Here is a 21,260-nt window from a genome sequence, read left to right on the forward strand (position 1 = left end):
TTGATGCATGACACATGCAACTCTTTGTCATCTTTCCTCAGTGCCCCATCATTCATTGCCATCATCCTCTGCCTCACTGTGGTAGGGCTGGCCTTCCCACAATTGAAGTAATTTGTTTTTTCTCAAAAGGGAAGCATACTTTTCAAGTACATTCACAGTTAAGCTCTAACTCCTGACCTGCGGTACAATGCCTGCTTATACAAAGGCATGCATGTCCTTAGAGGTTGTCACATGAGGGATGGGATGTCATCTTCCCATCCCTCACCCGTCCTTCCTGCCTGACTGTGGGAAGACTTTCACACTTGACCCAGAGGGAAGCATGAGTAAAAACTAATGGCACAATCACTTTCACACTGCAGTGGGCTGTAAAAGCACTTTCAGATGCCCGCTAAAGCACTTTCGCCATTATTTGCAGTTTTTTTGTATTAACAGCTTAACCCATTAATACCATTAACGGTTTTTCAGCCAGCTGCAGTGTGAAAGTGATTTGCACAATAAGTTTCACTTAGGTCATGGACGGGATAAGGACAGGAGAGCATCCTGTCCCTCATCCTGTCCTCCATGTGATAATCTCCTACGACTCACAATAAACCATAATCTGCGTGATTATCACTTTGACAGTTCAACACTGGACTGTGAGCAGAGAATCAAATGTCTAGGTTACTGCAGCAATCATGGACATTTAAATCCAGAGGACTCAATTCGATGATAAACCATCAGATATTTGTACTGACATCAGCTAATTAACTCTCAGGTTTGTAGCAACTGGAGACCATTTTGCTCTTCTCTTCTGCTTTGCCTTAAAAAGAGTTATACTTAAACTGGGAAATTAGTATATTACTTGCAGGTCAAATAGCTTTTGAATCTGTCCACAAACTGGTTTTCTTTCTCGTCGTAAACCTCATTGCCCAGATTATGACTGTGTTGTTCCTTGCACAATGATCAAAGGTAAGAAGCATTCCTCCAAATAAGGTGGTGGTGGTAGACAACATCAGCCGCTAAGATGTAGTCAAAGTGGCATAGATCTTGGGAAATTCTTTCTCCAAATCCACCCCCCAGAACATTCTTTTCATTGGAGGTTCATGTTTGCATCTCATCTTGGTGTTTTGAGAATGTTGTACTGTAGGTTTCCTATCAATTCAGGAAGTCTGTGGCAACCACATGGGCACCTGCAATAGAAAGGACCATGGAAATGGAAGTAAGCATGAGGACAATTGGAAGTGTACGTCAAAGTTGACTGTACGTAAATTCTCTATAGCATGTTGGCAAACCTTTTAGAGACTAAGGGCCTGTTCAGACTGGCCATTAGGACCAGCCTGGGGGCAGAGTTGGCGCTCGCGTCCACATGACGCACAACCCAACTTCATTCAAGAGTGCTGTGAGCCCTGTGATGCTGGCCACGCACATGTGACATCATGCACTCCTGTTGGCAGTGCATCCATACATGCGCGTGCCAAAGGAGTGTCTTCAAGCCGTGGCTATCGTGCCCTTTCCTAGGTGCAAAAAGGAGCTGCTTTTTGCAGCACCTTTTTGTGCCCTGGAAAGGCCAGATCGGGCCACAGTGTGCGGTTGCCACAGCCCCAATCTAACTAAGAAAGGGGCAGTGGTTGCGCGTCCCCTTAGGGGCTGTGTGTTGCAGCCCTCTAAGTGCCCAACCTCAGTGTGTTCTCGCATCGGGTGTCACCGGTGTGTGTGTGGGGAGGGGGGAGATGGGACTTATGGGGGGGTCTAGGGTGGAACTTCCAGGGAGTGTCCTGGGGGCAGGGCTTCTGGGAACAGCATGTGCTCCCTCTCTCTTCTTGACAAATGAAACTTTTTTTTATCCACAGAAGTCCTTCCCCCTCCCATCAAGTGAGAGGCAAGACACTTCCAAGTTTAAAAATACTGCCTTCCAACCAACCAATCCCCTTCCCCCCCCCCAAAAAAAAATCTGGCAATATCTAGTTTTTAATCTTGGGAGCCATCAACTTTCCTCTGTGTAAGATTCAAGGTAGTATTGGGGGAGGGGGGGGTGAAGGAATCTGGGTTCAAAACAGCTTCTTGCTCTCCTTCAGGAGGAAGGCGGAGGGATGTCCCAGGGCTTCTTTCGCAACCATGGTGGTGCCCTGAGCTTCACTCCTGCTTTGGGGACATTGCCGGAGAGGAGAAACCTTGGCATGTTTTGAGGAAAATAGAGTTCGCATCATGTGGGGTTTCTGAACAGAAATGCCTGCCTGTCGCCAAAATTGAACTCAGAGGGTAGAATGGGGATGGTTGGAAGTAATGGACTCCTCAGAAGGAAAAATGGGTATTCCCCCCCCTCTTCCTTTCTTCCCTAGCAAAGAGGAGGAGGAGTTTCAGGGGTTTTCATCTGATTAAAAACCCTCCCCTCCACAAAGATTTGTTTTGTTTGGACACGAGAAAGTCAGCACTTCCAGTTGCTAAATATAATAAATAAATGAAATTTGTGATTGCAATTAGTAAACTGTGTGAGTAAAAGTAAATTGCACGTTCAGGCTGCATCCACACTACAGAAATAATCTAGTTTGACACTGCTTATCTGCCATGGCTCAATGCTATAGAAGTCTTGAATCTGTAGTTTTGTGAAATTTAGCTCCTCTATCGAGAGCCAGTGCTTCAGTTCCAGATGCGCCTGAGTTGCCGCGTGTCACTGGATATTTCTGCAGTGCAGATGCTGCCTTAGAGACCTGACCTAGGTTGGAATAATGTATCCCGGCTAGAAAGGTTTAATTCTTCCTCCATCATGTAAGATAAAGTTTTCAGGGAACTTGCATTGAATAAAGACACCCCCCTCAACTCCACAATGATAGACGAGTTACTGATCCACATCAGATCCCTCAAAAAAAAATCAGATACTTGCAAATTTTTGGAATGACAGTCATTTACTGCTAATTAATTGTTTGAGACATAATTAATTGCTTGATTAACATCTCATTAACAAGGGCTTGGTCTTGCATAAACTAATTTTTCAGCTAACTGACTTTGGTTCCACTTCTTTGTTTTGTGTTCTAGGAATGCCAATATTGGGCGAGGTATTTTTTAAAACAATGTTTACATGTAAATACCAAGGGATGCTGGCGACTATGGAGACCGACCTGTTTTCCCGCTCCAATTTCATTACATTTTTGTCAGTCACGTTATATGAGTTCACATTCTTTTCCAAAAAGTGGCACAAAACAAGAGCCTGTGGGTTGAAAAACAAAAGACCATTTATAGTAGTAGTTGACAAGGACTTAACTACACAAAGTAATATAACAGGCAAATGTTTTACTCGAGATAGGAGAAGGAGGAGTCCTACAATGAGGAAGGGGGGGGATAAAAAGGAAATGGTACAACAGTTGTTGTTTGAAATCATATAAGTTGATTGGTATTTAACTGCCATGGCAATTAAAGGCATTGTCAAACTGCATTATTTTGCAGTACAGTTTAGACCTAAGACATTCAGGAACTGAAATCCAAAACAGCTGGGATCAAAGGTTACTCCCTATTCAACAATATTTTTGTAACCTACAAATATCCTTCTCTCTGTTTAGCTTAACAATAGCATACAGTGTCAGCTGTGGGGACAAATCTGGCCTACGTCAGGTAGTCCCAACTACTGTAGGACCGGGTTTACACAATAACTTCTTTTCATATGTTCCTACTGATTTAATGTTCTCTTTACTTGGGACTAAGCAACTGGATTTAAGTTTCTAGCTTGTTCTGAGAAGAATTTTCCCCAAATAAAATGGTTGAGTATGCCACTCATCTGAACAGATCAGTGGGTCTTAGAAGGGGCTGTGTACGTCTTTTCCTCTATGTTTTTTGTGTGCTAATACTCATCCAGCTCCACATGCAGGTTGATGTTTGCTGTTGCAGGGGTTAAAATGGACCGAAGAGACTAATATTTGCCTTCTCTATCTCTTCTGACTTCCTCTATCCCTCACCAGCAGGAGTGACCATGAGCATCATTAAAACCAGCAGGCAAACAAAAAAGACTCATGGTTTTTTCTCCTGCCACTGACATGTTCTCTTTTGGTTCTCTTCTGGTTGTAAAACCATGGGAGAGGTCATAAAAGTGTCATAGAAATGTCCCATTTGCCAAGCTGAAATAATCTGTTTGGCAAAAATGACACTTTTACAAACGTTCTCCCTCACTTATACAACCTGAAGGAGATGAGAGTCATGCAGAGGGAGGGGGGAAATGCATCTTTCATTTGCCTGCTAGGTTTGTTCAATAATGCGATAAGCTGCATGTAGCTAATCATGAGAGAGATGAAATAACAAAAATGAGTTCTGAGTCTGCTAATAATATGAATGGAAATTTTTTGGAAAGACGGGTGTGTGTCACCTTCTGAGGGAGACAGGTAAGATAGTGTTTGCTCTTGGTTTGAATTCAGGGTTAAAGTATGGCAGCATTCCCCACACCATCCCAGTCTCTCCCCCAAATGAAATTTTCCTTCAAACCTCAAATTTCTAACACTGCAGTAAATTTAAAACTTCAGTTGAGCATTTAGAAATACAGTCAGCCCTCCACATCTGCACCTTTGAGTTTTTCAGATTTGATTATTCATGAATTTGATTAATATGTTATCTCTAGGAATCTCTAGGTTACACAGCGCTTTATAAATAAAGGTAATAATAATAATAATAATAATAATAATAATAATAATAATAATAATAATAATAGCATGATTCTTAGACAACTTTTCTGAAAGGTCATGCCAGAAGACCTAGAATTGTAGGCATTTGTAGGTTCTCTAGTACACTTCTTCTTGGTCAACATCCAGCATGTTTGACCACAGATTTGTCTGGAGGACCTGAGATTCCTAGAGAGGTGATCTCTAGGTATAAAAAAAAATAATGTTTTTTTATTTTGTTTTTCCAATTTCACAGGGGTCTTGTACAGTTTAGGATCCAAGAAAAGGACCAGTAAAGCTACAAGGGAATTCAAATCCAAGTAGTATAAGAGATCTAGGTGTGAATGAAAACTTTTCACTCCAGGCAGTGCGATGTATCACCCCTGCAATACTAGAATTGGAATAAAAGATAATTTCATGGGAGAGGGACGGATTCTCATTTGGGGAACAAAGCCCTTATGTAACCCCTTTGTTGAGCTATACCCCTGTTGAGAAAAGAAAGCCAAAAACAGAATGTGAGAAAAGCAGCTTTCTCTGTGCTTGACAAAAGTCACACCTTTAAAACCGACTCCCTCAGGAGAATGGAGTGATACCATGGCATGTGGGAAGCATGGAAAAGTTGCTACTCTCCTGCTCCTTTTGGGGGGGGTTTCTCATGAGATAAGGCTCTAATTGTGGAGGGGACATGGCAGAAACCCTTCTGAACATGGATTTCCCTGCTAATAAACACCAGTAAGGGGCCAGAAATAGAGATGGTCAGCAGCAAACACAAAATGAGGCAATCCAATTCTGATCCAATGGATGCTTTCAGACTAAAAGGGTTCCTTCTACCCTTACAAGATGAGGCCATTTTTTCCACTAGCTTCTATTGGCCAGACACCACTTTATGTGTATGAATACATGTCAAGATACATTTTCATGGGACCTTGTCCTGTAAGTATGATTAACCCACGTTTCACACACAGCTGTCTTGTATTTAACAATTTATCTGGCAGCCACAGGCAACTGCAATTCCACGCCGGTCATAGAGGACTTAAATATCCAAGGCACCAGATCTGTGAAAAACTAAGCAAGGTCAGTTCTGGTTAGTACTTGGATGGGAGACTACCAGTGAATACCAGATGCTGTAGGCTTATTCCAGAGGAAGAACTAGCCCTCTGAATATTCCTTGCCTAAGAAAAACCTATGGGGTCAAAAGTCAACTTGAAGACATACCACACACCACACACACACACACACAAACAGAACTAAGGTGGTATAAGTGTTATCCCCCCGCCCCATACAGGCTTTTTTTATTGCACAACCAAATGAGGGAGAGGGTGCTATTTAATTCCACACTGACCAGAGCAAATGGAGACTTCTGCTCATCCATCAGCATCAGGGAAATATGGCTTCTAGCATTGTTTTTAATACCACTCCTTATACATTAACTATCATTTTAGTGGGTTTATTAACCTGCTGACAAGGTTGGATTGATTATTGTTTCAGATAACATGTTTTGTTTCAGTGAACAGAACAATAACATTATTTGGCTACATTACCGAGGCCAGACCACAGCTCCATAACAGTCAGTGGCTTCCCTAATCTTTATCTCATGGCCAGCAAAATTAAATCCTTCCAGGCTTGGTTGTTATCAGTTGAAGAGAGAAACATCTCCCCATGATTTCTGCAACTCTCTTCATCTCCCTTTGGTCCTAGTAACCAAAACAAGAATAAGATTACACAAGCTCCAACTACAGATAAAAACGTCAACCTAATTGCTAGCTACTAACCTCTATTTGGGCAGCTGAGCTCTTAGACACTAAACCATTTGAGTTATGTCACTTGCCCACAAATGTTCCAAGCAAGGAATTGTTTAGTTGATATTATAGCCAAGAGGATTTGTTATCCATCATGCTTACTTATATATAAAGCTGTAATATAGAAATTATTCCTTTCTTCTTCAGCACCAATGAGCGAAAGGGCCATTTCACACTACCCAATTATAGCACTATCTTTCACTTTACCTGCTTGGCAACATCTTATGGAAACCTGATATTTGCAGTTTGGTGGGCATTGTTCTCTGGCTGAGATTTATAAATAACTTTTCCTCACTGCAAATCCTTGGTTTCCTTGGATTTGCCATGGCAGATGAAATTGAACCATAGCATGTAATGTATAGTGCAAAAGGGTCTAAAGAAATCCTTAGAAAAGTATTAATATTCTTGTTTACTGGTTTTAAATTTCCAGAACAGAAGGCTGAGTCTATTATAGTGTTAAGGATACACCAGTCACTTCCAACTTGCACACCAAGCACAAGTTTGCATGTTCACTTCTGGCACAAGCAATGGTTCCTTGGTTCCTCCTTGGCTTTGCATGCACTGCTCTGTATTATTAAGACTGACTGTATTCATTGCATTTTATCTCGCACTTTTCTACTAAAAATAATACTCAAAGCAGTTCAAAACATCATTCAAAAAGTTAAAACACAGAAGCTTAAATAATTATAACAAGCAAAATAGATTAAAAGGCCATCTGAGAAGCTATTTTGTTCACACCTTCCTGAACATACAAGACTGCAAAAAGGGGAAGGTTTTTCCCAGTCCACTTTCTCCATATTTATACATTTTCTATAGCTTACTTAATTAACTTTTTTTGTGAACTAAAGAGACGTAAACATTTATGTGGGAATTGCCAGTTTGCTTCTTTTCCAGCTCTAAAATATTACTTTTGAGTTGCAATGGTCAGAACTGACATAGTATTCCAAGTGTGTTCCACCATGTTTTTTCTATAAGGGCATGATAATACTGGGTTTCAGTTCCTTTCCCAATAATCTCAAAGTGGAAGCTGCCTTTTTCACCAACTATACGTACTAGAGTCAATATTTTCATTAGGCCTGATCATATAACTCCTTTCTGGTGAGATTCAAAGTTCCCCTGCCTAAACTCAAATCCCAGGATTTCATAGGATGTGCCATGGCAGTTAAAGTGGATCATAGTGCTAGAACTGTTGTGTGTGAAAGGGCCCAGTCATTTGGGACAGCAGAGATCAGATATCAACACTTCAGGATAGAAATCCGCTATGCCCTCAAATGTCTACTTGAAGCAAAGGCGTAGCCGAGGGGGGGGGTTGGGGGTCGGAACCCCCCCTATCAGGCCCCTGGGGGCGTTCAAGCTCTTCCCCCCTCCCCTCCATGTAAACCACAGCGAGGGAACAGGGAAAGACAAAAAAAGTTCTTCTTTCCCTCGCTTCCGTCGGCTTTAATGGGGGGGGAGTGAGGAGGAGGAGGAATAAGAGAGGGATGGGGGAGAGAGAGAGAGAGAGAGAGATCCCTGTTGACCTTTCGCTTTCGTTCCTTCAGAGTCCGGCTTCCACTCTTCCTCCTCCTCCCCCCCTCCTCCCTCACCCCCCCGGAGAGAACTGAAGAAAAGAAGGAAAAGGTGACTTCTAACTTTAGCTGTTTCTATCCATGTACAATTAGTATAATAATAATAATAATATATAATAATAATAATAATAATAATATAATAATAATAATATCCCTTACCCAAAAATGCTGAGATTAGATGTTTTTTGGATTTTGGAGTTTTTCAGATTTTGGTATTTTATATACAGTATTATGTCTAACGGGATATTATACTGGGAGATGGGATCCATGTATGTTTCATATGCCATCTCATAGACATGAGACTGAGAGTAATTGAATGCACAATATTTTAAATAAACGTTGTGCTTTGCATACTGAGCTCAGCCAAAACCCCTGACCACTACGCCTTTGTATAATTCAATAATTCAGTAATTGATCTAAACCTTCAGGATTCCCAAGTTTCCTTGAGTTGGGGTCAGACCAGATGCTCTCAGGGTCAGTTTTGGGGTTTGGAATATTTAGTTTCAGAAGTCCAAAGAAAGGAGACAGACTCTACTCTGGACATTTCTCCTGAGAATAGACTCAGGTTTTCAAAAACAGTCATTTCTGGATTTTTGCAACAACAAAAAAGGAGTATCTGTGATGCAAAAGGCAAGAGGCTTCCTTCCAGCCTTGTTTTTTCTCTTTTTAAAAGACAAATAGTATAAAATACATTAACTGCCCTCTTTTTCAGCATGTCAATGGGGGTGCTTTGATGGAGAGTTCTGCATGGCAGAATGGGGTTGGACTGATGGCCCTCGGGGGTCCTCTTCTAACTCTATGTTTTAGATTATAATTATATAATATATGGAAATCAATCTAATGTGATCGTGGCTGTGAGTCCTATGGCCCTGCCCCAGGCAATGCAGTACTGAAGGCTCCCATCATCCAGCAGCACCACAGACTGCTGGGAATTGCAGTTAATAAGGCTGCACACTGCGAAATAATCCAGTTCGACACTGCTTTAATGCTATGGAAAATCCTGCAATTTGTGTATGTTGTGCCAACCAGAGCTCTCTGACAAAGAAGGCTAAATGTCTCACAGAACTACAATATCCCGATGTTGTTGTTGTTGTATTTTCTTTATCCGCCTTCTCCCAATATACAGACTCAAGGTGGTGATTTTCCTATGCATTAATCTATAGTATATCTTTCTACAAGGCAGATGGACACCTCCATTACATAATTTGTTGAGGATGCTTTGACTGGAGTTCCTGCATGGCAGAATGGGGTTGGACGGATGGCCATTCTTGGGGTCTCTTCCAACTCTATGATTCCATGATTCTGTAGCACTCTGAGCCTACTGTGATTTTAATAGTTTTTAAATGTTATAAAGGTATAAAGTCTTATAATGTAAGCCATGCACTGATGGACTATTGCACTATAATTTTTTATTGATTGATTTTATACCCTGCCTTTCTCCCAAAATAGGATTCTCTTAAAGGGGTTGTTTTTATTATAAAAAGAAAGGAACGTATAATGGCTTGGAATTAAAATTTTGATAGATAGATAGATAGATAGATAGATAGATAGATAGATAGATAGATCTTGAATTAAAAGGTGTGTGTGTGTGTGTCTCAAAATTAAAAATCCCTCTTGGAAGTGGGAATGAAATGTGTGGATGCAGCCTGGGTTCGTAGCTCAGCTCAGATGGTTGGAATACAGTGTCTCAAAGCATGAGCAGAGTGTCTCTGAGCATGACAGATGGCTGCCCTCATTGCTTGAGCAGCTGCACTTTGCTTTATCGAGCTGAATTTATCTGATGTAACACCTTCAGAGGAAGACTCAGTTTGCATCTGCACTGAAAAAATAATCCAGTTTGATGCCCCTTTAACTGCCCTTGGCTCCATGTTGTGAAATGCTGGGATTTATAGTTTGTTGTGGCACCTGACAGATGACTCAACTACAGTTCCCAAGATTCCATTGCACGAAGCCATAACGGAAGTTAAAGTGGTGCCATCAAGGTGTCGCGGGTAAATGTTCAACCCTCTTTTTGTGTCTTGGGGGGGCTCTGTAGCCTCTCAAAATGGTGGCACTTAGTCTTGACCCCCCCTTCCCAAAATCCTGGCTATACTACGTCCTTGCTTGAAGGTCTCTCTCAAGTAGTTCCATCTGGCACAGCTACAGAAACCCTAGACTGTGGCAATGTTGTGATATAGCACAGACCCTGAGAGAGTTCAGCTCTCTAACAGTACATTCCTTCTATGGCACAGTGATAAGATAAACTTTCTTCACAGCTGAAGTAGTAGGGAGAACAGGTGACAATGCATCCATGTGGTGGTTGGGCAAATATTTCCCTAAACGTTGTTTGAGAAATGATAGAAGCCCTGCAAAAACAAACCCAAAGAAAGAGAGAGATGTATGTCATGATGCAGCTTGCCCTTCATGCCCTAAGCTAGCCTGATGCTCTCAGGTGGAGTGGAGAACCGTGTGTTGAAGAAAGATTCAATTGCCAGTCCAGTTGGCCTTTCTACAGGGAGTGATAAGGAGTACTACATCTCATTCACTTGTTCATTTTTGACAATAATATGTTTTGGACAAGTCTGTCAAAGTAAACAATGTATGGCTAAACAAATGGCATTATCTGGAATAAGGCCACATTGCATGTTTCTGGGGCAAGTGGAAGGCTCAGAAATCTCCTCCTACCAAGAGAGGCACTTTGGGGTATGTACCCTAGCCTGCTATTTAAAGGTATGAGGGTGAGTAGAAGTGTACATTACTCATTAGCCTATCTGCTTGCATGGATTATTGCAGTTTCAAAACCTCCAGATCAGTGTTCCTCACCCAAAAAGCAGAACCAGGGAGATCACATTAACACAGGTTACACTTTTCACACTTTCAAACCACAGGCCAGAATGTAAGGCATTTTCCTCAAACAAAATGTAAACTTTTCTACGGTACAATATGCAGGGGAGGGAGGGAGTGTCCCAGAAGTAGTTACATCACACATACTCCTTTCCTATCCCACTTGTCATCCTTGCCAGAGTTTTCCCACTCAGTGACATGGGATTACAGGCTGCAAGCATGATGAATGGAGAAGCAAAGAGAGGAAGGGGAGGAGGAACAGGAAAATGAAATATACAGTGCACTTCCTCACAGTGCAGCATGCACATGTGAGAAGGTAGTGAGATGCAGTAGGAAAGGAGTTGATGGAGAGACAAGCATGAGATGCAAAAGAAGAAATGAGAGAGGGAATTGTAGACATAGATGTGGGAATAATTTTTGAAGAGAGAGCCAAAAGAGAGGGGTAAAGGAAGACAGATGTTCCAGGACATTATATTGACTTGAGAATATGAATGATCTCAACATGTAACCTCAGAGCTCCTCAAAAGAAGACAGAAGAAATGGGTGGAGGAAAAGAGAACATCAGAGTGGGATAGTGACAATGAGAAAAGAGATACTGCTGAAAATATGGAAGAGGTAACTATCTGAAGAAAGGGAGAAGAAGAAATGGGCTCAACAAGTGTATTTTGGGACAGAAAGAGGTAATAGTATTTTAATTTTTTGCAGTTTAAGATGAATATGTCCAACCTGATTTTTTTTAAAAGGAACAAAACTACTTTTGCTTTTATTAAATGGTGTGTGTGCACATGTTTTGTGGGAATTGAGGAAGATTTCAGGCAGTTTTAATTATTCTTAATATGGCCCACTCAGTCTATCCAAATAGGGATTAAAACTACTATAGATGGAATTAAGAACTCATTCATGCATGCAAGTGTATGCTTAATCATTAATTTCACTATCAGGTGTTTTAATATGTATGAAGGTGGATACCTATTTTAGTACATTGATAGATGATGTTGATTGTTATGATTTCTAGAAATAGATGAATCTGAATGAAAAAATTAATTGGCTTATATGTCTTCTTTAGTCTTCATTGCTCCCGCTGTTCCAAATATCAATCAAAATGAGCAGATGTCACCATTATTAATTCTTGCTTTGAATAATGTAATACCCTGGTATGCATATGAAACAGTAATAATGCTCATCACCAGGAAGAGGAACAATCTGGTGGTGAATTGCAACATTTCCTGCTACCCAATCAATATATATGATCATTCCTGCAGACACAATGTGGAAACATCATTTTAAGATAAACCTTGTTCAGCACAGTGCTCTTCTTCTAGGATGATGTTGGTTTTCATAAATGTGATTACCGTTTTGAATCTATTGCATCTTTCTTTCTGATTTTTTTCCTCAGGATTTGATTACTTCTCTTTTGTCTTTCCAAGAGTGCATCGTAAGAAATGGAAGGAAATAATGAAGGTTGTTGGAAGTAACAGGGCCATGAGGATGATCAGGAATCCCTTGGTGCCACCCTTTGGAACCAGCCCTATAGAGAGGAGTGATGCCATTCTTAACACAGTGCCTCTTATTTCCATACTACAGAGCTAGTTCAATAAGATACTGTGATATATTGGTGTCAAAAGCCACCAAGACATCCAAAAAGATAAACACCTCCAGCCCCATCTTTTCTCCAGTGTAGGGGGTGGCCATAACTCAGAAATGACTTGAAGGCACACAACACACACATACAGGTCATCAATCATGGCCACCAAGACTATTTCAGCAGCATACCGTGACCTGAAACCAGGCTAAAATGGGTCCAGATAAACAGTTTCTTCCAGAAACATCTGAAGCTTTCTAGCCAACACATATTCAAACAACTTCCCCCTGAAGTAGATGTGAGTGACTTATGGCACATTAGTTCTCATACTTCATTGGGTTTAGGGAGGCCCTCTTCAAGAGAGAACATGTTACAACATCCTTCAAGTTAGCAGGAGTCTCCTCGTGACAAAGAAAGGCATTTACCATTCCCTTGATTCACCCAGTCAATCCAGCTGCATTCGATGTTATATATCAAGGTTGGCAGGAATCAATGTTACATGTGGTAGAGAAGACTGATTCCTGTGTCTTGTCCAGACTATTTGGCTGGCACAACTGAAGCTGATTTTTGTTTAAAAACTGACTATATGGCATATTGTACAGCACTCCAGACTCTGAGAACTGTGACATCCAGTTCTGGGAGAACAGGAGAAACATTCTCCTTGAAGTCCCTAGAAAATTTGCCACAGCAGATAACCAAGGGTTACACTGCTAGTTTCTCTCTGTCTGATCCCAACAGGCTCCTCACCATTTGGAATAAATAAAGTGTCCCCACCAAATTTTGATTATATTCAGTTCCAGACCTATGCTACCTACACTCTAGCCATCCTGTTTCATTGTCCCCAGATCTACATCAGCACAACCATACAAGATCCTGTCTCATGGCGGGCCTCAGAAGAGTTAATGTTAAATTCATCTCAAACTGCAATCAAATATATTACCCTGTTTACTCAGAAGTGTATCCCACTGAACTTCCTAGAATTGCACTTTCAGTGGTACTGTAAGAACAAGCAAGTTCAAGGTAGTGTCAGTTCAAGCACATTGAAAAGGTCACTTGGGGACTCAGCTGAGGCGGAGATACAACTTATGCACACAGGATTATTTATACAACATGCCCCTGCAATGAACAGATTAAGGTGTTAATGTTTGCACATATTCTATTCCACCCTTTCGGATCCTTTCTAAAGCATCATAAATTGATTTGGCGTTTTATTTAACTTGCACACCCAAGCATATTCTTCAAAACTGCTAAAGGTCCACCTTCTACTCTTTCTTGCTTCTATTTTAAGGAAACTTAAACTTGTTAAATGCTAAGTTCACGCTAACACCATCATCAGTTAGTGTGGCTCTTATTCCTTCCTTGTGTTAGGTTTATTCCCCCTCCTTTCTCTCTCCTTTTAATCACTTCCGGAAATGTGTCTGGGAAACTTGCCTCTATACATGTCTTCACACTAAAAAAGTTAAGTGTTGTGGATTTCAATATGTGAGAACACTTCTGTAAAGTGAAGGTCAAGGAGTCTTTCAGAAAGTTCTGGGGAAAGGGTTCAGGAGTTACTAGGTTACTTACACTTCTTTAAATATGGCCCAGAGAAATAATGTTCCTGCCAAGATCCTAAAGAGCTGGCAATCTGACCTGCTTCTTTCTAAGAGTCTTTTCTTCATCATGATCACATGAAAATATTTTTCAATGCCCCAATTTAAATTTGTACTATAAACCTTACCTTCTATCTTATTCAAGATGTCAGCTATAACGTGATCAAGGACTAAAGGCACTGTTTTTTTTTCAGCCTAAGTTATATCTGGAAAATATTGTGAAGATTGAGCTTCTGAAAGTAAACAACAAGATACCTCTGCCATTACATGTACAGTCAGCCCTCCATATCCATGGATTTTATCCAAGAATTCAAGCATCCACAGTTTCAAAATATTAAATTATATATATATGTATGTATGTGTATATGTATATATATATATTCCAAAAAGCAAACCTTCATTATGCCATTTTATATAAGGGACATCATTTTACTATGCCACTGTATTTAATAGGACTTAAGCATCTATGAATTTTATTACCCACTGAGGAGGAGGGGGAACCTGGGACTAAATTCCAGCGGATACCAAGGGCCCACTGTATAGAAGCTGACTGGACACAGAGACTTCACAAAGTTATTGGCTTTGGACTGCAACTTTCAGAATCTCCCAGATACTATGGGGGGTTTGGGGAGCAAGGGCCCAAAAGAGTAACTTTTCTAAGTCCTTCAGCTCTAGTGATAAGGTGGTATCTTCAACTGCAGAAGGCTAGGTTAAGAGAAGTCTAGGGTAGATCATGTGCATGTGATGCACACACACAATTATATCGTCATTGTGGTCGTCATCACCATCATCGTATTAATTTGTAGCCTACTTTTCTCTCATTAATGAGACTCAAGGTGGCTAACAACATTAAAGACAATATAGACTAAAACTATACCAAAGCTTCAATAGAAGTATAAACATAAAAGTTATTTTTAAAACATTTGAACAATTGATAAGGTTGATAAACATTAAATTTTTTTTAAAAAATCCTTAAAAGACAACATATAAACCTTAAAAATGTTTTTACTTGTTGATGGAAAGAGCAAGAACATCACCAATCTTGCCTCCCTTGGCAGGGAGTGATAAGGGCCTCCTTAGATGATCTTGGAACTCCAATGGGCTCTTAAAGGAAGATATAGTATTTCGAATAACCTCAACCCAAGCAGTACAGGCGTTTATAGATCATCACCAGCATTTTGAATTGACCCCAGAAAAAGATTGGCAACCAGTGGAGTTGCTGCAACAAGGAAGTTCACTGAGGTGTCAATTTTGCCTTCCAATGAAATTTTCCATCACTCCCTAATTCTGTATTACAGTAACTTAAAGCTTCAAGCATGGAAAATTTCATGAGGAGGAGGGAGAAGAATTTTTATTTGCAGGGGCATTACTCTCATGTTACCCTCTCCTCTAGCTACAGCTCTGCCAATTATGACTTTTAGAAAGAAAAAAGATGGCGTCTTTATTCCAGTCATCTCTTGTCCAGCTGACACCCACATACACACACAGAGAAAGACATATGGGCATTTTCTAGCCCTCATTAAGGAGTTCACTGTTTTCTAGTCTCTACTAATTTGTACCTCAGGGCAGGCCAACCATTAAGCAGAGTGAGATGACCTTCTCATCTAGAGCAGCAACCTTCAGATATCATGAAAGGACAGAATAATTTTAATTAATAAATTTATTATTATAGTTTTACTGCCATACAACCAAAGTGATGTTCAGGTTGGATTTTCTGCCTCATCAGCTAAAATATCTTGGATGGCTATAGAAACTATACTATGTACCTTGACTTTGGTGGGTAGCGGCCAGGATTTGCTGCTCTAGCTCAGGAAATAAAATGTCTGAGGCCATTCTGGAACCAGCTGTAAGATTATCTGGTAGGGACTTTGCTAAGGTTGCCCTGCACTATCATGCCATAATGTACAACCACAGATTTTATTGTTCTTTTACATTAAGGTCGTTGTGCCTGTGACATCTAAGTCATACAAATTATAATTTCCATTAACATTCTGATATTCTATATGGAAGATTTTTTTTTCTTTCCAAATTGGGAAAAAATTCAGCAGTGGGATCCTGCATTCTAAGGGCCAAATGTTTCTGGACTACAGCTCCCATCAGCTTCAGGCAGCATAGCTAACAGTGAGGGGTCATGGAAGTTGCAGTCCAACAAATGTTGGGCCACAATTGCCCAGCCTTGATCCACAGAATGCCCTTCTCTGAACATTCATTTAGAATTAACACAATTACTATGTTTCTTTTCCAAGGGTCACTACTTCACTTCTTGACTGTATATGTGTTGGAACCATGCATCTGTCATGATAATATGATGATATGATGACATGCTGACATAATATTATAATACAGTACTGTGATAACCTGGTGAACGATTCAGAGAATGGACATGAGAAATAGCAAAGGGCATTGCATATTAATCTAGTGGGCGCACTGGGTTTGGGAACAAACAGATGGGGCAAATGGTAACAGGGTAAAAGTTTATGGGTTTATGACTCTGCCTTTCCTGCCAGAGGATCTGGTTCTAAAGAAGAGATACGATACTTCCCTCCATTCTGTAAAGGTGACTGAATGATAAACATGGGAGCAAGGGAAAGGGGGCGTGAAAAGTTGTTTTGATCAGGATCAAAAACAAGGTTAGGGTGGATGATGGGAACTTTTACACTACAATTTTGGAAACAAACTTTTAGTTCTGACATAAACCTCAGATAGATACCTTCTGTCTCAATACCTGAAATAAAAGCCTCTTGTTTTCTACCACACTGTTTTCTTGGTTACTGGGAACTGAATTCACCGATCCTGACAGTGTGTTGGTCTCCAGAAGAAAGCAAAGTGGCATGAAAATCATGATTATGTTGAGAGTAGTATATGCTGGAAACTGGCCTACTATGACAAATGGAGAATTGTTTTTCTCAGGGTTTAAACTGCCCTGGAACAAGCACACTTTGGTTAGCTTCATTACTCTTATAACTAGCCCACAGTGTCATGCTGGCTATTAGCATCCTCTCTAGTCACTCTCATCTTGTCTTTGAGAACTCAGCAGGTGACTGAATTGCTGTCCTGCTACTCTTGCTTTTTTATTTTCAGGTTTGCATTGATGCTCCCAAAAATCCTTCCACTCTGACAGAGAGGAAAGAAGAAACATTGTGTGGTTTTGTTTGGGGTTTTGTTTGTTTACTGCAGAGAAAAGAAAACCTGCCTTGAAGAGCAGCTCTTTATTTTATTTCCTTCATTTTGGTGTGGGGATCGGCATACGCTCAGAGAAGCAGCAAACTAGTGGGCATTTTCTATCCCAGAGTGCTGCACTGGGACTCTTTATGTGACATGAATTTATTCTTTACCAGCAGGATTCCAATCAGAAATTAAGAAATACCTGTTATATACATTTCTACAAGAGGTGTCCTGATCTTAAGGTGAGATTAGTGACCTTTTGGCTCTGCTTCTTTTGACTTTGCCCTTGGCCCCAACAGCCTTACTAGGGATGAGCTGCCATTAGTAAAATACCCGCTTCCCCAGACCATGATGAATCTCATCAGAAGGCCAAAGAGGAACTGAAGGGGAACAACCAGAAGCTAGGATGAATCTCATTGAAATGCCAGCTTTGTTTGATTCATCATGTAGTGGCTGAGAGGCAAGAATGGCTAAAAATTGCTGATGGCTCCTTAACAAATGCTTTTCACTTATTCCATGTAGCTAGGGGTGCATCTACACTGTAGAGATAATGCACTCTGATACTTTATGTGCTGTAGCTCCATCCTATGGTATCCTGGGATTGGTAGTTTTACAAGGTCTTTAGCCTTCTCTACCAAAGAGTGCTGATGCCACACAAAATTACAAATCCCAGGATTCTATAGGATGCACCCTAGATCACACTAGATCCACACATTGTTCTTCTTTCTCTTCTTTTCTCACTTTCAGCATCATTATAGGGGGAGGGGGGCAGTTGTTGTTGTTGTGTACCTTGAAGTCATTTCTGACTTATGGCAACCCTAAGGCTTACCTATCATGGAGTTTTTGGGGGCTGACAATGTGTGACTCTCCCAAGATGAACCAGTGAGTTTCCATGGTCCAGCAGAGAGCTGTAGCCCAACACTCAAACCACTACACTATGCTGGTTCATTTTGTAATATCGCTCCCTCCCAGTGACAGGCTCAGGATCAGCACACTCTCCATACATACAAGTTCCAAACTCAGACCTGAAAGGTACACCAGAGATCTAATCCCTCGTTCAACGCTGAGCAACTCAGGATGCAAAGCCTCAGTCCGATTGACAGTCCTAGTTAGAATAGACCTGTTGGTTCACCATTCAGCAGCTAATTCAGTAGGTCTACTTTAGCTGGGTCTACCAAGAGGATTCAGGACACAGCTTCCCCAACAGATGGCTGTCCATCCACTGCTTAAAAACGTCCAATGAAGGACAATCCAGAATGATGACTCCTCAAAAGAATTTCTTCCATTGCTGAACAACTCTCATTTTAAGACATTTCTTGTAGTCGTAGCCTGCTTCCCCCTCAAATTTCCACTTGTTGATTCTATTTCTCCATGAATCATGGGGAAAAAAAGTTTCTGCAAACATTTTACAGTTAGGTCCATTCAGTGTGTGGCTTTCTGTTGCTGGAAGTCAATTTTCATGGCAAAATCAGTACAGTAATTATCTCTCTTCTAAAAGATATGGCAATATGGAGCTTGGGTATCTGAATGTAAAATAAATATTTACTCATATTTGTGGGCTTGTAAATTGTACCAAGGGTACTTACTTCCACTGTCTTAAAATCAATATCCCTGATCATGGCTTTTCCTGTCCTAAAATCAATATCCCTGATAATGGCTTTTCCTGAACATTTAACTGCCACGCCTGTTGGCTTTGGAAGGCACACATATCGTATTATACTTTGCCCCAAGCAGCAATGTATCTTCGACCAGATTTGATCACTAGTCAGCAAATATATATTCATGGCAAGGCAGCAGGACAGAGCAAGGAAGAAAGGAAAATATTTACCTTCTTTGTGATCTGGCTTTCTAGATAGTTCATCTGACACAAGATGTTTGTGCTGTGTAGACTTGGAATCCATTCCGTACAATATATTCAGCAGATAAAGATTCTAAGTACTAAAAAGGAGAACAGAAATATCCAGATGCCAAGAAAAGAATGGATTACAAACACATTCAAATACAAATGTAGATAGACACTGGAACCTATGGGTTTTTTTTTTCCCCCTTCATCACTCATGCATTAGCTGTCATGCATTAATTGTTAGTACACTATGGAAGCAAAAGTCATATCTGAAATACTAATACTAATATCACATTGAGATGTGTCAGAGCCATAAGCAAGGATATTTGGCCCCAATGCGGAATGAATAAAATGGCTTCACTGATACTGCAAACATGATATGACTTCTTACAGTGGTCTTAGAAGATACAGTGCTAGCAGTTCTCCCCAGAAAGAAAATGTTGCCACCCTCTGGAAAAATATTTGTGCTTTATTTAATACACATTGCACATGCATGGATGCAATCCAAGACGGATTGTGTGAAAATATGTATATGTATATATTTGTGTGTAAGAGAGATGTAGTTTTCCTCATTTCTTTCATCATATGAATGCTGACAAAGACACTGCAGTGCCTGCCAGCATTCCAAGTGTAAGTCTTTGTCTGGAATTGTCAAAATAAATCCTATTTTTAGTAATTCACTGTAACATATAATTATCACCACAGTAGTTAGAGTAGCCATGGTATACTTCTAATGTTATTCACTCCTATTAAGAGTTACCCACTCCTATTACCCACAAAGACAACAGAACAGAGAAAGAATGTGTATCACAATGCATAAGTGAGTGTCTTCCATTGACAAATACTAGTACATATACAACTGCACAGCGGCAATAGTCATGGAACAGCAATGGTACTAAGCATGCTCACAACAAAGTTGCTTTTCCCACAGATGTTACACATCCTAGAAATAGTTGCTTCCATTCCATTGGAAGTTGGAAGCAGTTCTGAGAATGTTTCCACAACTAACAATAGTGATCAAACAGAAACAGTATAAAGAATAAGGATACAGTGCATCTACACTGTAGAAATAATGCAGCTTGACACCACTTTATGTGCTGTGGCTCCATTCTATGGAATCCTGGGATTTGTAGTTTTGCAGGGTCTTTAGCCTTCCCTGCCAAAGTGTCCTGGTAGCTCACAAAATGATTAAATCCCAGGATTTTGTAGGATGGCACTTAATGTAGTGTCAAACTGTATTATTTCTAGTGTAGGTGCACCTTTTGTCCTATAAGCAGTACAATCTTAAATTCAGAAGTAATTTCTGCTATGGTTGATGTGGCTTGATCATTATACATAAAATCATGTAGCCCTAATTTTGTAGAGATAAAGAAAATTCCTGCACCTTGACAGCATTATTTAGCATTACCTACTTGTAATCTTAGAGAGCATTCCCCTCCACAAGTTTTACAAAACACTATTCTGGAGCTCATCCCTATAGGACATTATCTGTTATCTAGAGCAGCTCACAGAACTCAAGAGATGTTTCAGCCATGACTGAAAAGAAATCCTTCTAATAGGAACAGCTCCATACCAATACATGCACAGTATCACATAAAATTCTAACAGCTATGAAAGAATAATCGAGAATATTTCATTTTTTAAAAACCAAATCCCACAATATCAAGTCTTTTTGTTTAAATCTACTGCAACATACCTGGAAAAAAATGTCCAAGTTTCTAGAAAAGATGATAGTAAAAAGAAGTTACATCTAATAAATTTCTTTCCAATTGTAGGTATTTCATGAACAGCCTTACAGAGACAAGATTGTAAAGTTTGAAACTAAAACCTGTCAGCAGCACCCCAGTAGAAAGCACTAATAAACCCTGAGACAGCTGAACAAAGTGAGCACACCCCTTGAACTTCATGGGGGGGGGGGGGTTGGAATTCAATACACTTACATAAGAGGAAGGAGGATGCTTCCGAGAAGAGAAGGATCTAATGTTAAATGAGGGATAGTCTTCATTCCCCAGTCCCAAACAGGGAACACAAGGATACAATCCTATCCCCATCTTGCCCAGGAGTAAGTCCTAACGAAATCAGTAGCAATCACTTTTGAGTGGACGTGTTGGATTGCACTGTAGAAAGAGTGCATGCCCAGTACTATCTTAAAGCTTCATCTGCATTGCAGAAATAATGCAGAGGGGCATAATTTCAACTGCCATGGCTCAAAGGAATGGGATTTTGAGATATTTAGCCTGTTCTGTCAAGGAGCTTTGGTACCACAACA

General features: G+C 40.4%; 1 pseudogene; it reads right to left on the reverse strand.

Moving 5' to 3' along the window:
* Positions 1–739: 739 nt before the first annotated feature.
* Positions 740–21,042, reverse strand: LOC121925841 (annotated as a pseudogene).
* Between the last annotated feature and the right edge of the window lie 218 nt (positions 21,043–21,260).

This window comes from Sceloporus undulatus, chromosome 3, assembly GCF_019175285.1.
Source record: "Sceloporus undulatus isolate JIND9_A2432 ecotype Alabama chromosome 3, SceUnd_v1.1, whole genome shotgun sequence".
NCBI lineage: Eukaryota > Metazoa > Chordata > Lepidosauria > Squamata > Phrynosomatidae > Sceloporus > Sceloporus undulatus.